The 15,403-nt window shown below is 33.5% G+C and overlaps 1 long non-coding RNA gene across 1 annotated transcript; it reads right to left on the bottom strand.

The window, feature by feature from the left end:
- Nucleotides 1-503: 503 nt before the first annotated feature.
- On the bottom strand, nucleotides 504-2,277 carry LOC123228547. The gene is made up of 2 exons (XR_006504721.1): nucleotides 2,082-2,277; nucleotides 504-827 (listed from the first exon to the last, which is right to left on the bottom strand). It is a non-coding gene; the product is annotated as an uncharacterized LOC123228547 (long non-coding RNA).
- Between the last annotated feature and the right edge of the window lie 13,126 nt (nucleotides 2,278-15,403).

Genomic DNA, 15,403 nt, shown 5'->3' with positions numbered 1-15,403 from the left:
TCATCTCTAGATGTCCTACCAAAGTTACTGCAGCCAAGTCAGCCCAATGCCTCCAAGTTGCATTTTGGTTCTGTTTCTAGAGGGAGTAACATAGATCATAATATTATATAAGGAATTTTCAAGCTGTATAGGAGTATGGCTAAAGCTGGTTTTGGAGACAGCATCCTTGCACTAGAACTGTAGAATCTGGGCCTTTTTCTTCCAGCAAAATCTTCTTGGAATGTTTTTGGGCAGTGTTAGAAATTCTAGAAATCTGCTGACTGAAGCTGTATACTGCAGACTGAGATTTGCAGAAGTTGGGTAACTGTTGTAGCACAATTCTGAAAAATATCTGGGCAGTTCGAACTTTGGTTGGAATGGGCATCGACAAATTTAATTTTACCCCTGTAGGGACCTGAATTTATGGAGTAAGACTGGGCAGACCGAGTATCCAAGAACCTGCATTTTTGCATTACCAGGGCTCTTGGACTGGTTACAAAATATCAAATTTCAAATGCACTAGGTAGCTTAAGAATTCCTTAATCACAAATCCTGGATACACATTAAGAATTCTATGCCAATTCTCATAATGAATTGAATAATGGTAAAGTTCTTGACTAAGAGGGCAAAATTATGAATTGAATATTAAGGGGTAAGATTCATAAATTCTTATACAGATTTCTTAACCACAAAATTTGATGTTTTGTGCAACCTAAGGCATTTGAAATTTGATATATAGGAAGCCACTCCGGGATATACAACCCGTGCCAATTCCTGGATATATATGGTGGGGGCAATTCCTGGATATATATGGTGGGGGCAATTCCTGGATAAACATTCTTCAATTCCTGAAACCATTAGCACAAATTATCAATTTTAGTTAAATATATTGCAACTTGAAGCACACATATATGAATTTAAGCGAAGTATACTGCATGAAGACAAGTTACAAAAGGCATATTACATTCTTCAATTTCAGACATGAGAGATCATAATGCACCACCATAGGACTGAGGGAAGAAGCAATTATCATATTTCAAATGCCTTAGGTTGATTTCTATTTTCCAAGAACTATTTCTTTAACTGTGTCGATACCTATGCAATTGACATTAACAAAATCAGTATGACAATCCAACTGGTGTTTGTCATGCTTGTAGAAATCATGTAAGGTCTCAAACTTACAACCAACTAAAAATTTATTATGTACAGTAACATACACAAAGTTTAAAAATAAAAATAATAATTAACATCAAATTTATTTTACTTATAAGTAAAAGTTTCATTTTTAGATAAAGAATATATATAGAAAACTTTAAAAAAATGAAAGAGGGAAACCCCTTGCCTTTATATCAAGACCAAAGTATTCGTCTACTGAATCAACATCCATGGCCAAATTCTCTTTAGCTAAAATAGCTTTTAATATTTTCTCCGTGTTTGGGGCATTCGACAAGTTTACCATAGTATAATAACATCAATGATAATCAACCATCAACCACCTAAGAATATAAAGAACAACAAAAAAATAATAATTTGATGACAAAAAAAAACCCACACTGCCTAAATTGGATACATGCACTGCCTTGAAAGGTTTGGTTTTGGTTTGAAGAAACCCACATCCAATTAACTTAAAAAACCTAAATTGGATACATACACTGCCTTGAAAAATGAAAGTTTAAAGTCACAGCATTACATCAGCCGATTTTACACCCAACAAAGTGCTGCCTTCTTCAATTTTCTCTTTTCAATTAAAGGTTAAACACAAAAATTTCTTAAAGGTAATTTCTCAAGAAAAGAAAATTCTAAAGATAATTAACTGTAAAGGGAAAATTGTATAATAAATCTAATAATCCAATTTAGTTCGATCCAGCCTATTCCTGAACTGAAAAAAAAACAAATAGTCTAATCTTGTATTGAAAAATTAATCCAATCCAAGTCTTACTCCAAACGGCCACTTAATGGTTTAACATTCACAATTTTCTTTATTTCAAGATAGCTACTCTCTCTTCACAATACCCATTGCTAGACAAGTTTCTCTTTTCAATTAATTAATCAATCAGAGATAACTTTCTCTAATTATAAAAACGAATAACAAAAAACTCAACCTTAGTTGCTCTGATGAAGGCTCCGGTGAAGTCACACTTTGTAACAAATCCAACTTTTGGAGAAGCAGTTTTCGAAGAACAACAATCAACGATGGTTCCAACAAGCGATGACCAACGGTGGTCCCGATGAATGATAGTGGATTATGGTTAAACATGAGTTTGGGTTGATGGTGGTTGGCTACTACTTTCGTCGTGGTTGGCTGCTATTTGTGTGATTGTTGTTTCAGAAAGTGGGTTTATTTTATAAAAATAAGACATTCCATTAATTTTTTTAAAGAATATTTTTCCGCTGATGTGGTAAGTTGTCAACGTGGCAGATGAAATGACATCTGTCATGTTGGCTGCCACATCAGTGGGTGTCATTTTGCGTATTAATTTTGGATACATATTGAATTATGTAAAAAAATTATCTATACACCAAGCATAAGGCAAATGATGCTCAAGTTTGATGAAAGTTGCTGTTCACACAGGATTAATGACACTCAGTGCAATTTTAAGAACAGAGAAATATAGAAAGAAAAAAAAAAGTAAAGGAAATTAAGAAGAAGATGTTATTAAAAAAAAAAAATGACAAGAGAAACTCACAGCGGTTATTATTTCCTCTAACAACAACACAGAAGGAACAATAATGAGCAACAAGGAATTTATTTAATCATGGTAGATTCAACAAGTGCAGCACTAATAAAGAAAACCAATCAACAATGAGAGTGCCGAAACATAACCACGAGAGAGAGAGATAATACAGAACAACCAATCAGCAAAGTGAACAAATACCAGACAATCAATCCAAATGCAATGCTAAAGTAGGTATGCCAGACAGCTAAGTAGCATGAAAACTTACAATAGGACGTGTTTCCACGTTTTGGAAACGTTTCCATTTCCGAAACTCCCAGAAACTTGTAGGAAACGTTTCGGGTCATTTCAAAATTTTTGAAAAATTTTGAAACACGTTTATTTTAGAAGAAAAATCATGAAATCGATTAAACACATATATTTTGTATTTTCAAAACGAAAATGTCTTTAAATCTCATATTAAATTCATCTTCTCTTTACTTTTTGATATGTTACTCATCTCTTCCCCGACATATCATATAGATTGGTGTGTATTGTTGTTTTTTTCTTAAATATCTACATGCATTTACTTAAGAACAATTTACAATAAGTTCTATGATTCTATTTTATAGTATTCTTTCTCTCATTCTTTTTTTATTATTTATTTTTATATTATACAAGTTTATGTACTTTTATTATAAAAAATTTAGTATTTATAAAAAAAAAAACCCTTATATTTTTCATATTTATAAGTTTCTCCATATTTCTGTTTCTTATATTTTTTAAAAAATGCATTTTCACGTTTCCGTTTCCATGTTTCCATGTTTCTCTCTTTCCGTTTCTATGCTACATAGCCAGAAACTCAGAAAGTGGATCAATCAATAATTCCAGGTAGGAAGCGAGCTAATCAATGACTAATTCCATAACCATGAGTTCAATCAAGGACAATATCACCAAAAAAAAAATTAGACATCATGCACCAAAAAAAAAAAATTCAGAGATCAGACTGTGTAGTATGAAGACAAAGATCAGGAGAAGAAACATTTAGAGCAGCTCTAAACTATTCAAACTTGTGGGAAGGCAAGACTTTGGTTAAAATATCAGTTTTTTGATGGTCAGTCGGAACAAATTGGATTTTAACATTGTTGGCAGCCACTTGGTCTCTTATGTAATGGACACCTATTTCTATATGTTTTGTATAAGCATGAAAAATAGGGTTGGATGCCAGAGAACTTGCACTTTGATTATCACACCAAATAATTGGTGGGGCTGAGAGGGTAAGGACAAGTTCAGTAAATAAGGTTCTAGTCCGGGCAACTTCACTGGTAGTGTGTACGAGCCCTATATTTTGCTTTAAGGGCAAATACCTTTTGTTTCCTGAAACACCATTGAATGAGGTTGGTACCAAGAAACAGGCGGTACCCTATTGTGGATCTCTTGTCATGGATATTGCTAGACCAATCAAAGTTTGAATAACATTCAAGTTTAGTAGCTGAATTTCATTTGAAGAAGAGACCAAAATTAATGGTGCCATTATGTATCTCAACAATCGTTTATAGGTTTTCCATTGAAATTGAGTGAGAGACTATAAAACATAACTTAATTTATCAACTGAGAATGAGATATCAGGCTTGTTGAGAGTGAGACACTATAGTGCTCCTATCAGGCTTCTAAATAGTGAAGGGTGTTCAAATTTATCACTATCTTCAAGGTAGAGTTTGGTGTCAGTGCCAAAGGGTGTGGTGCATGGTTTTGAGTCTTGCATGTTGGCCTTGACCAGAATATTTTTTGCATATTTAGATTAACATAAGTGAAGGCCAACCTGATTTTTGGCAACTTCAAAGCCGAAAAATTTAGGGGTCCCAAACTTTTTTAAGGCAAATTTATTGTTAAACTAACTCATAATTTCATCAAGGAGGGAATTGTTGTTCCTACTAAGTAGGATGTCACCAACATAGTGCAACACCCATCTCTAGATGTATTCCCCTACAATAAATATAATCAAAGAGGCATGCACAACTTAACTTCATAACATGACAACGGAATAAGAGCATGTACTATGTAACACCCTGGATTCTAAACTCGCTCAAAAATGCAAAACTAATTTAATCCATGACTTTAATCTAAATAAAAATAATTCTATGGCAAAACATATTCTTATTCTTTCCAAAATAGACCCAAATGTAATTAAACATAATCACGTCTTATAAATAATAATCCACAATTACAATATTCATAAATAATAAAATCTAGACATCAAGACTCTTTAATCTCTCAACTCATCTTGAGTTTATTTTATTCAACTCTTCCTAACTAATCTAAAAAACTTATTCTGCAAAACAAAAGAGATGAGGAGTGAACCATCAACTTGATAAATAAAAACAAACATAATACATAACTTTTTAATAATAAACGTTGTAAAACTTCTTTATTTTCAAAATAATTAGTCATAAAGAAAAAAAATAAAGAATAAAACTTTTGATATTCTTTAACCATAACGAAAACAAAACATTTTCATAAATTATAAGAAAAATAATGTAAACAAGTTCATATTCATTATCATAAGAAAAAAATAACAAACATAAATATTTCATTCTATTCATATTTATAATTGGTCTATTGACTTTTCATCATTCAACATATGTCCTTAGATGTTTTATGATTTGATCATAGTTATCGATTTATAAATCGGTCAATTCTTTATCTTACTATAGACATTCGACAAAAACTATCTTATAAAACTTGTTTTTCTAACAAATCTTTATCTTTGAAGAATATTCGAAAATCTTTATTCAAGAAATTCATTCAAATACTTTTAATTTAATAGCCATATAATATAACATAAGTTTTCTTCTATATAAAAATATCAAAACACTTTTCAAAAGTATTTTAGATTTAAAAAAAATTATATACTTCTAACATAAAGTCATAAAATAAAATCATAATATAATTTATCACTTTTAATAAAAAGAATTTTATAGCATAAATAATCATATCAACATTTTCCATATAGAATAAAAATCATTACATGTTATGTAAGTTTTTACTAACCTCAACAATTTTTAACTACATCTTTAATCACCCAACAAGATACCAATACCTTCATGTTGTCCTAACAATCATAATTCAAACTTAATACTATCAAATCTTAATCTCAGAAGTATCCACTAATCGCCTATAAACCTTACAAATCATCATCCTAGTGTTAAATCATGCTAAACTCCATTAAAACCAATTGTGCATATACAAACTCTTTACTAGACAGTTATGGTTACAAGATTATCATTTGAATGGTGAAAAACACTCATTTCTATAAATATAAGAGGGTTTATACTCAAATATAGGTGTTGAACCACAACTTTTTTACTAATCTAAGGCTGAAACTTATTTATAAACTAAGGTATAATTGAAGGTGACATCTTCAGTGAAGCAGTATGTTCCCTACAGATTAGCTTATATTTTCAACGACATAATTCAACTATCTTTCCATTTTAGAATTCAAAAGCATTTGGTCTTTCTTTTTCTTTTTCTTTACTTTCACCTTAACCTTGCCAACCATCACCCTCGGATGACTTATTAAGTCATCACCACCACTCACAAATAGCTCATCCTTTTGTTTATTCTCATAATAAACCAATTGAATCCTATTTTCTTTTAAGTGAGAAAACTCCAGCTTGATTGGAAGGTCCTAAGGATTTTTTGTTCAATTTTTTTCATTAATTATGGATTGAACTCTTTGACTTCAAACTCGTAAATCATAAATCCATTGTTAGTGGAAGTGTCAAATAGTTTAGGAATGTTTGATATGGGTAAAAGCCCTGATTATGTATTAATGTTAGGTATGAACTTCCTCAGAATATATAATATAAGTGTTATAATCACTGTGAAGTGGAGTATAGGGAAAAAGATTCAAAATGTGGAAAAAGTTACATTTGACAAACATGCATTCTAAAGGGATGGTTTTGGTTGGTGTGAAGTTGTAATACCCTTAGGTAAGTTCCAAGGGTATTTATGTCTTTTGGCCTTACTTTGAGACATTTCCAATCTTAAATATATATGTTCAAATATATGTATAAATATATATATACATACATTTTAATACATATATATATATAAACAAAAAATTATAGAAAGACAAAAGATAAGTAAATATGATAAGCAAAAAGTGTATGTACAAGCATTAAGGGATAAATGACAAAACAAAATGCTATTTTCCATCTTCTTCTCCCGTCCCTTCTAGAAACTCAACCTTCTTCATGCTTCTTCTTTGTTTTTTAAGAAAAAGGCAATGATTTGAAGGGGTTTTGGAAGACAAAGTAAGGAAAGAAAAGGAGTGGAAGCACTTTGAAGGCTTTGGTAATCAAAAGATCTCTTTCTTTTCCCTTTACCTATGTTTATATATATTAGAGTATGTTATATGAACATGTTAGTGTGTTTTGGTATTAATTTGAGGTGGTTCTTGATGAGAAAATAAGTAAGGCAAAAAGGAAGGAGCAAGCTTGGCAAGTGTTAGCTTGAAGCAAGGTAAGTAGAATCATTCTTGGTCTACCATAAATTTGCTAAATAAACTCTATGTTTCACATTTTATGCCTTTGATTCCTTTGCTTTATGTTATAAATGATGATTTTATGTTATATGGATGCATTGGTCATGGTTGGAAGCAAAAAAGAAAGGTTTATATATATAAATGATAAGGTCGTGACAAAGGACATAGGGATACATATATAGATATGAATAGCCATATATACTTGATTAAGTTGAGTTAAATGACATGGTTGAGGAATTTTGAAGTTGACAGATGTTGTTTTACCATTTGGGATATCTATGTGTGTGATATTGGTTTATGGTAGAGAGTTGGGAAATATTTATAGTTTTGCCACTAATTTTATCCCATATTTTGACTACCTTTTATAATGAATCATGACTGTTTCTATAGCTCATTGAAAAGCTCTTTGAATCCCCTTTTCAATGATATATAGTTTGTATGATTTGGAGACCGTTTAGACTATTAAATTGCTTAAACAAAAAGATTGTTCTATCAAATAAACAGTAATTATAGTTTTTAAAAAGAAAGAGAGAAAGAAAACTCATTTTGACTACCTTCTCTGATGAATCATGAGTGTTGTTATAGCTCATTAGAAAGCTCTTTGAATCTTTTTTTCAATGATATATAATTTGTATGATTTGGAGATCGTTTATATTGTTAAATTGTTTGAAAAACAAGATTGCCCTATCAAATAAACAGTAATTACAGTTTTTTGGAAAGAAAGGACAGAAAAAGAAAAGAAAAAAAGAAAGAAAGGAAATTTGGGGTTCAAGAGTCAAGGGTCATCCCAAGAGTATGGTCTAGTGGGTTATAGATACGTAATAGTATCCACGTGCCTAAAAAGAAAGAAAAGGTTGGGGCACGAGTTTCAGTTTTAGATGGAAGTAAGTTCAATAAGAGATAATGTATGCATGCTATGAACTATAAGAGGGCACTTTATGCTACACCACCCATAGTAGGGTATATCCATAGTAGAATAAGTCTATAGTAGGACATAGACCCATAGTAGAGTCTACTCGCAGTAGAGCATGCTTGTAATAAAGCACAGTTTGAATTTCAAGAGAGTGTAGTAAGAGAAAGAAAGAAAGAAAGTTTGAGCATAGAAAAGTGTCGAATCATTGTAGTTAGCTTCCAAAAAGTATCAGATGAACACTAGATGAGATAAAGTGTGACCCTAATAGGAAAAATAAGTCAAATTAGAAAAAATAAGTCAGATTATTTCCTCAAAGAGAGATAGTTTATGTTAAGACCTAGTTTGTTTTCCTTGTTGACATCATCCACAAAACTTTTCACTGTTCAATTCTAGCATTGGTAAACCTCTTATCACTATTAGTCTTACGAATTTTCAAGATCCCTATAATTCATGTGCCCTAGCTTGTAATGTCAATGTTCAACTAGATCAATCTTGGCTATGAAAAACAAGATGATTTGTTAGCAAGTATTAATTGTCATTGGATCTTACTTCTTCCAAAACACATTTTCCATTTCCATCAAGAACTTTACAAAAACATTTTGAAAATTGAACAGTAAGGTTATTGTCACAAATTTGACTTATGCTAATAAGTTAACTCTTTGTCCATTTACAAACAATTCATCATACAAAGACAATAACCTGAGAATATTAATCAATTTTTTACCTATAATCTTTCCACTTTTACCATCCCCATATGTAATATGAGCACTATCATAAGGTTTAATATTAAATGGTAGTGATACATTTACAAACATACGTCTAAAGCAATCACTATCAAAGTACCAAATATTATCTTGATATGTGGATAATGAAGCATAAGCAACAATAAAATTAACACTATATTTCAGTTTCCACGCAAATTTTATGCCTTGAAGCTTATTATAAGAAGATTTAGACAAAACATGTAAATTCTCAACATGATTTTTAAATAAACTTTCAGCTTGAAACATTTTAGCAGAATGTGGCCCTTTTTCCACGAAAATGACAAATTGAAACAAATTTTAGATCAGTAAGAGCATACTTAGATTTACTGGTGCATTCCAAACAAAAGTGCTCACAATTGGATTCGATTTGTTCACACTCGATTGAATACTTACTCTGATTGTATCCTTAATTCTGACAAATGTGTGCACAATCAATTTTGATGCGTTTGCGCTTGAAGAGTAACCAATTTCTATGTTGACTCCATAAATCTTCCTTTGATTCAACATTAAATCTAGATTGATTTTTCTTGCATTCAACATTTCAATGGTAGCTTTGGCAGTGCTAAGATCCTTCTTGGTTACATCAAATAACATTTGTTTGTCAGTTAGATCTATAATTAATAAGGTAATTATTTCATTTAATTTACCTCCCTTTTCTAGCATAACATTCAAAGCCTCAACTAATTTTAACTTTTTGATCCATTTTAAGCCCAATGATAGTACATTTGGTCGAAGGCTTTTTATTTCATTATCAAATTCACTAATCTCATCGGATTCATCCAAAATTTCAGCAAATGCTACAAAGTTTTCAATAGATTTAGACTCTTCAGACTCATTCCCACCTTCTCTCGATTCACTATTACTAAGAGTTCTGAGTATTACTTTACCTTTCTTTCTGAGTGTGTTAGCACACTCAGCTTGAATGTGACCATACCCCTCACATTCTCTATATTGAATCCCCTTTTTCTTATAATTTTCTCTGAAAACTTAAGGTTATTTCCAACTCTAAAGAATAGATTTGAATTATTTCTATTAGAATTTTTATTTCCTTTATTAGCATTTATTTTTTACATGTTCTTTTTTATTTTTCCTTTAATTATTTTTTACATGTTCTTTTAAAGAAATTTTGCATAATTTTGGGTAAGCATGATTATTTTGTTATCATGCAAATTTGCAAAATCAAAAATTTCATTACTGCTTGATTTTACTGAGTGTTAAAGTACGAGGCCTATAACTGACTTTTTCTTCTCCCATCTCTTCTAGTGAATTCATATGTTTGAAGTGAACCGATCAACTTATCCAGGTCCACTTTGCCAAAAATTGAGAGAGCAGAGTTGGTTCAATGCGGCCAACCAGAGAAGCTCAAGAAAAGTAAAAAGAATTATGTTTTTTATTACTTGTGTATTTGATCTTTACATGCAATAGCTTTATATATTGTAAATTACAATTCATCTATGGCAACATAATATTTGTACAATCTGTTAATCAATATAAATATGATTCTAGGGATGTGATAGCTAATTATCTGGGATATGATATGGATGATGATTTGCTTGATTTTTGGGATATGATTTACATGATTTCTAAGGATGTGGATGTGATTCTGATTTCCAATACTCCCCCTCAAGCTAGTGGTTTGTAGATGTCATAAACTCTAAGCTTGTGTAAGAGATAAAAATGTTGTCTTGATCCCAGAGGTTTGGTGAATATGTCAGCCAATTGTTCTATGGTTCGAATGTGGTAAGGTTTTATCAATCCTTCCTGTATCTTGTCTCTTACAAAGTGACAGTCAATCTCTATATGCTTAGTTTTTTCATGGAAGACTGGATTGGTAGAGATATCCTTTGCTGCCTTATTGTTACAGTAGAGTTCAACAGGTTCTGAGATTATCACGCCCAGATCCTTTAATAGACCACAAATTCATATTATTTCACAAGTAGTTTTTGCCATTACCCGATATTCTACTTCAACTAAAGAAAGAGAGACAGTAGATTACTTTTTCATTTTCTATGAGATAAGAGAATCCTCAAGTTTTACATAGAAACCTGTCAGTGATTTCCTTGTCATAGGACATGTACCCCAGTTTGTGTCGCAGTAAGCCGTTACTTTCAAGGTTTTATCTCAAGGAAATAATATTCCTAGACCTGGATATCCTTTTAGATATTTAATTACCTTTAAGGCTGCCTCCATGTAAGACTACTTTGGTGCATGCATAAATTGGCTGAGGATCTGAACTGCATAACTAATGTCTGGTCTAGTCATTGTGAGACAGATTAGTCGTCCCATTAGTTGTTGATATTCGAGATGATCCTGTAGTGGCGGGTCTTTTACTGTTTCACTGTTGTGATCATACTCTTGACTAGTGAGTTTGATATTTTGTTCCACTAGGATTGTACTTGGTTTGCAAGCAGATAATTCAGTGTCTACTATTAATTCCAATGCATATTTCCTTTGGCTGAGGACGATCCCATCTGCAGATTGAGCAATTTCAATCCCCAAAAAATATTTTGGAGATCCTAAGTCTTTTATTCTGAAAGACTTATGGAGGTAAGTTTTCAGCTCTTTTATAGCGATTGTGTCATTCCCAGTTATGAGGATATCATCTACATAAACCACGAGGCATATGAATGATTTTCCTTGTCTTTTTGTGAACAAGGCATAATCATGTCTTGACTGTTTGAAACCTAGTTTGATCAATGCTTCTGTGATTTTAGTGTTCCATTGTCGGGATGCTTGTTTCAGGCCATATAAGGATTTTCGTAGTCGACATACCAGATTCTCCCCCTGTCTATGAATTCTGGGTAGAACTTCCATATAAATCTCTTCATCTAAGTCCCTATGAAGAAAGGCATTGTGAACGTCCATCTGATAAAGAGACCAATCATAAGAGGCTGCAAAGGCAAAGAGTGTGCGAACAGTAACATGCTTGATAACAGGCGAAAAAGTCTCTTGATAATCAAGTCCTTCCTATTGAGTGAACCTTTTTTGTAACCAATCGAGCTTTATATCGTTCAATGGAACCATCTGCCCAGTGCTTTATCTTGAAGACCCATTTGCAGTCGATGGGTTTTCTATGAGATGGTCGTGGTTCAAAGTCCCATATTTTATTGAGATATAGAGCTTCTAACTCTTCTGCTATCGTCTGACACCAATAAGGTAATTGTACTGCTTCTAAATATGAAATAGGTTCACGATGTGCAGAGATGTGACTGATGCAAGCTCTGTGTCCTGGAGATAACCTGTCATAATTAACATATCGAGAGATTGCATATGGGTTAGATGAAACAGCACAAACATAGTCAGTGCTCCAAATAGGAGGTTTTGTGGTTCGTGAAGATCGTCTCAAGGGAGTCGGATCAGGATCATCAAAGATAGCTGGAACATCCATGGATGGGATAGGTGAAGATGAGTCAGCACTTTGTTTAGATTCTATCAATGTACCGCCAGTGTTACAAGGCGATGAAATTACCTCATATCTTTCTTCAAGAAACTCATTGTGTGTTATTGGTGACAAATCAGTGGATGTCGTACCTTTAATTTCATCAGTAAAAGGAAAAACATCTTAATGAAATATGATGTCTCTACTGATGAAGATTTTGTCTGCTGTCATATCATATAGGCGATATCCCTTCTGTAGTGGAGGATATCCCATGAAAACATAACGAGTTGCTCGAGTATCAAATTTGTCTGTTTGTTGAAGTTTGGTGGAGTAGCAGAGACACCCAAATACTCTTAAGTGTCTGATGTCTAGTTTTTTGCCAAAGAGAAGTTTATAAGGTGTTTTGTCACCCAGAACCTTAGTTGGCATTCTATTGATCAGATAGGCTATCGTGACCACACAATCTCCCCAGAAATGAGGTGGTATGTTGGATTGGTGTTTGAGGGCACGGGTTACTTCTAATAGATGTCTATATTTTCTTTCCACAGTAGCATTCTATTGTGGTGTGTAAGGGTAAGAACTTTCATGAAGAATTCCATGAGAGTCAAGGTAAGTAGTAGTGGTATGGTTGAAAAACTCTTTTGCATTATCTGTGCGGATTCGATGGACTTTTGTGTGGAATTGAGTTTGGACCATAGACATAAATTTCAGGAAAAAGGTATGTGTTTGGGCTTTTGAATTCATGAGGTATAACCATGTAGCACATGAGAAGTCATCCACTATGGTAAGAAAGTATTTGGATCCATCATAGTTAGGTGTATTATAAGGTCCCCAAATATCTAAATGTATCAATTGGAACGGTTTTATGGTTGAAGTAGTGCTTGTGGAAAAGGAAGTGCGAGTTTGCTTGGCAAGAGGGCAAATGGGACACTTTGGATATGGGATAGTACTCGAATGCCCTAATCTTTGATGAGAAATTAATGACACTTTATTAATTTGATTTGTATTACAGTGAGAAGAGGTAATACAATTTTTATTTAATAAAGGAAAGGTCTTGGGGTTCGGTGTCCAGTAGTATAGCCCATGTTGTTCTTTACCCAAGCTCATCAGATTGCCAGTCGAATGGTCTTGAAATACGCATATAGTAGGTAAAAAGGTTATTACACATTTGTTGTCTGTGCATAGTTTGGAAACTGAGATGAGGTTAAAACGGAAATTGGGTATACAAAGGGCATTTTTAAGTGTGAGTTTATCTAATTGGACATCTCCTATTTGTGTGGTTTGAGTTGTGGTCCCATTTGATAGTTTAACAGGTGTTGGAGAGGACAGATATTTTTTGTTGGTATAGAATTCTGGAGAAAATATTATATGGTCACTAGCCCCTGAATCTATTATCCAAACATCTAGAGAAATAAAAGTATTAAAACACGAAACTGTACCTGTGTAAGAAGTGGAGATGTCATTGCCCTTTGGTATCTGATTCAGAAGATGGATCAATTGGTCATATTGTTTAGCTGAAAGTCCAGTTGTAGCTCCTAAACTGGTTGAAGCCACTTGATTTGTAGTGGGCCCTTCTACCTTTGTTTTGCTAGATCCAAGACGACCATGCAGCTTCCAACAAGTGTCTTTGGTGTGATTATGTCACTTGCAATAATCACAATATAGTTTTCCCCTTTACTTGGGGGCTGATTATAATTATTAAAATTGCTAGGGACTTGACGAAAGTTGTTGAAAGTTGGGGTGCCAACTTGATTTTGTGCAGTGGGCAAATTAGAGCCGTTAGATCTCTTGACTCCATCCTGGCCGTTCAACTTGCCATATAAATTGAAAATGTGAGCTGGCCCTAATTCATTTCCTTCTCCAGGTGCCTCATTCCTTTGATAAACGCTGAGGGCTACCATTCCCTTCTCCTCATTGCTTCCGATACTCCTCTGGCTTTCATCTTGAATGGCAAGATGATATGTACGACGTAACGAAGGTGCCTCCACAAAGGTTAGTATTTGGGTTTTGAAAGCAACAAACCCTTTATTCAGCCCCATCAGGAAACGTGTCAGTCTCTCTCATTCCTTGGCGCGCTGAATCTGTGTGAGAATCTTTGATGGTGCAGTGATTGATTCTTTGACTGCATCTAACTCGTTCCAGGCAATAGAAAGTTTGTTGAAGTAGTTCGTGACAGTTTGATTCTCTTATCGGATTTCTGTAAGAGTTTATCGGATGTTATAGATCTTTGCAAGATCTAAGGCTCCATACATGTCTTTGATGAATCCCCAAAGCTCGCCTGTATCTTCTGTAGGTGGTAGACCAGCTGTGATCTCTTCAGTCAAGCAATTGCTAATCCAAGCGCGGACAAGGGTATTGCAACGTACCCAAAAACAGGCAAGGTCGGGTTCCGACAGCATGGGTACAGTGCCATCGACGAATCCAATCTTGTCCTTTGCAATGAGTGCCCTTCTGAAATCTCTAGCCCACTGTGCATAATTCTCAGCTCCAGTCAATACTTGTTTTGTCAAAACGAGTTTTGGTCCATCCGATGGTGACGCATAAAGAACATCTCCAGGCTCTGGTTTATTTTTGTTTGTAGGGACCAAGCGAAACTCTGGCATCTGTGGTGTTTCAGTAGTGGATTTAGGCGATGAAAGGTCGACGGTTGTTGCTTTGATTGGCTCCATCTAATCTGGTTTTTTTTGTTTTGTGCAGGTTATCAGAAGGCTTATTGAAACTTTGAACTTTGAGCGGATGATTAAAGAAGGAACAATTCGGAACCAGGCTCTGATACCATGCCAAAAACTGAGAGAGCGGAGTTGGTTCAATGCGGCGAACCAGAGAAGCTCAAGAAAAGTAAAAAGAATTCTGTTTTTTATTACTTGTGTATTTGATCTTTACATGCAATGGCTTTATATACTGTAAATTACAATTCATCTATGACAACATAATATTTGTACAATCTGCTCATCAATATAAACATGATTATAAAGATTTGATAGCTAATTATCTGGGATATGATATGGATGATGATTTGCTTGATTTCTGGGATATGATTTGCATGATTTCCAGGGATGTGGATGTGATTCTGATTTCCAATACACTTCTTCAACATTTCTGCATTTTTTAATACAGGTTATTTTAGGAAGAAACCTTTCAGGCAAAGATTCTAACACTTGTTGAATC

Source organism: Mangifera indica, chromosome 11 (assembly GCF_011075055.1).
Source record: "Mangifera indica cultivar Alphonso chromosome 11, CATAS_Mindica_2.1, whole genome shotgun sequence".
Taxonomy (NCBI): Eukaryota; Viridiplantae; Streptophyta; class Magnoliopsida; order Sapindales; family Anacardiaceae; genus Mangifera; species Mangifera indica.
Note: the sequence above shows the minus strand (reverse complement) of the source record. Positions and strands in the feature narration are given on the sequence as shown.